The following is a 3048-nucleotide window of genomic DNA, read 5'->3' on the forward strand; positions in this document are numbered from 1 at the left end:
AATCAATGATTAATATTTTGACCTTGAAATTTTACTCTCAAGCTTTGAGTACTCTATATATATTGAAAATCTACTTAAAAACATAATTAATTTCGAAATATTATAAATAAGTTTAATTACGTGTGAGAGTTATTTTTTTAAATGAGTATCATATATAACGCGTTTTTGATAATAATTTTTTTTATAATTTTAATTATTTTTAATTAAAAAAATTAAAATTTAAATAAAATTATTTTTAATAAAATTCACATATATATTTAATTATGCGTCTTAACTCCAAACCTATTACCAAAACTTTCCCTAAATCAAAATTTTATATTAATTACTTGCAGCATTGCCTTTGAATTTTGAAAAGAAGTCCTACGTCCGGCATTTTCAAAATTGGTGGGCAACTTCATTGGCAGTGTGTAAGTATTTACTTTTCGTGGCTTGTGCTGATGTGAAAATTGAAATGATTTGTGGAGCTATACATGCATACGAACCTGCATAACATCAGCTAACGGTGCAGAGAGGCTGTTTGACAATTGGGCCGACAAACCTAATTAAGGGAGCTTAATCATTATAATATGATTTGACGTTAATTTTGTCAATATTTTTTATCAATATATATTGCATGTGATAAGAGTAGGAAAGAGATAATAGAAAGATGGCTTTCCGAAAGGGCAAAATGAAAGAAAATTTTGAAAGACATAACGAGATAGATAATATGATTTTATAATTATGTTTGACATATAAATATTTTAAAAAGATGAGATAAATAATTAAATTTTATTATAAATAAGTTTTAATTATTAAGAAAAGACATTTACCTAATGAATTATTAAGTCATATTATAATTAATAATATTTTTTTAATATTTTTTTAAAATTAGACTTGACGACCAAGAGACAAAAAAAAAACATAAATTTGGTGCTTTTAAATTCATGAGAACAAAGTAGGTAACAACAAAATCGTGTCTAGCGTTTGTCAACTGCAAAAATGACGTGATAAATTAAAATATTATTTTTAAACTAATCAATGATTAATATTTTGACCTTGGAAATTTACTCTCAAGCTTTGAGTACTTTGTATATATTGAATACCTGCTTGAAAACATAGTTAATTTCGAAATATCATAAATATTACGTGTAAGAGTTGTTTTTTAAAATGGGTATCATGTATAAAGCATTTTTGACAATAAATTTTTTAATAATTTTAAATGTTTTTAGCCAAAAGAATTAAAATTCAGATAAAATTACTCTTAATGAAATTGATCCATTTATTTGATTCTGCGTCTCAACTCAAAACTTATTAACAAGTCAAATATGTTTAGATTTGCAGCTCAAACCAATTCATATTCTTCGAGCTTTCCTCATCAGATTATTTATCTCTAGAATATTTCTTATTAGAAAGAAAAACATTTAAGCATTTTAAACATTTTGAAGTAGTTTTTTATATATGAAGAAAACTTTTGAGCGTTTTGAGTATTTTTAAGCATTTTAGAATGATTTTTGATATACGAAGAAAAATTTTTGAACATTTTGAGCATTATTTGTCAAGTAAGCATATTCGTTAATTATGTTGTAAAATGAAATATGGTCTATCATTTGAAGTTGTTGATCTTGTTAAATGGAATTCAGTAATTTTGATAGTTTTAGGATATTGAGTGATTAGTTTTTAAGTATTGCTTGACTTACTTTGTATATTGCATGGCTAACTTTAGGTATTGCATGATTTATTTTTAGGTATTACTTGACTAGTTGGTAAGTGTTGCGTGACTAGTTAGTAAGCATTGCATGATTTGTTAGTAAGTCATTACGTGACTAGTTAGTAAGGTAATGTGTGATTAGTTAGTAAGGCATTGTGTGACTTAGACATTGTTTAAAAATCAATCACGCAATACTTATAACCAATCGCGTAATACTTAAAAACTAGTTACGCAATAATTAAGTCACGCAATACTTAAAAATCAGTCTCACAATACTTAAAATCCAATCTAATCAATTTCAACTCCTCAACTTTGAGGTTTTATGGTTCTGTGAATAAACCAATAAACTCAAAAACTTAAAACACATACTTTTTTTTTCTAAGCCATGAAATTGTGTATTTATAAAACATAGATTACAAAACTCCATAATCCTTCAAAGTAAGATAAAATATATCTCTATCGGGAGGGCTTTGTTCACTTCCCTTATGCAAAAATAAAATATATTCCATTTACAAAATATTCTCTGTACAATTTTAATTTAAAATACCCAACAAACATACTTAACAATCATCCCAATCCTAGACACAACAAAATCTTGACTCACCATAAAACCCATCAAACATGCTTTAGCTGTCCCTTCTCCCTGAACCCATCATCTTAACCAATCCGATCCAACTCATCAATATAGACATTTTTATCGTAACGCACGTTTCGAAGTAAGTCATTACCAAAAAGCATCCAGTTATCACATTCATCATGCTGCCTACAATTACCATAAAAGAGCAAAATCGCTATTTATAACCCTTGAAAACCTCAAAATCTACTATCTAAAAAAAATAAAATAAAATAAAAAAGAGCTTGATGTCATCTCTACTTTTTGAATAGCGAGATAGACAGTATTTGACGAGAAAGAAATTGAGATTTAATTTTAAAATTTTTATCTGAATGACAAGATAGAGAAAATTAAAACCATTTTAATTGTTTGAAATTGTTTAAAGGGTATTGTTGTTAAGTCATGCCAAAAATTGATTAAAAATAGTTAAAATTATAAAAAAAGATATTTTTGAACTGGACTTATGAAAAAGGTTATTTATCATAATTTCTTCCTTGCATAGCATTCGCTAAAGGTGTAGAGAGGCTGTTTGACAATTGGGCCAACAAACCTAATCAAGGGAGCCTAGTCATTTATAATGTGATTTCATGCTAATTCTGTCATTATCTTTTATCAATGTATGTTGCATGTGATAAGGGTAGTACACAAAATGAAGAAAATTTTCAAAGATATAGCTGGTATGTGATTTTTTGTTCAGAGAATATTTATTTTAATGTGATAAGTGTGGTAGCCAAAATGAAGAAAATTT

At 26.7% G+C, this 3048-nt stretch overlaps 1 protein-coding gene across 1 annotated transcript in view; it reads right to left on the bottom strand.

Annotated features, from left to right (window-relative positions):
- The window catches only part of LOC110428691 (borneol dehydrogenase, mitochondrial-like), a 10539-nt gene that overhangs the window by 2811 nt on the left and 4680 nt on the right, over nucleotides 1–3048 (bottom strand). The gene's annotated exons all lie outside the window — the stretch shown is intronic.

Source organism: Theobroma umbraticum, unplaced genomic scaffold, assembly GCF_002168275.2.
Source record: "Theobroma umbraticum cultivar Fairchild unplaced genomic scaffold, ASM216827v3 scaffold_30.0, whole genome shotgun sequence".
Taxonomy (NCBI): Eukaryota; Viridiplantae; Streptophyta; class Magnoliopsida; order Malvales; family Malvaceae; genus Theobroma; species Theobroma umbraticum.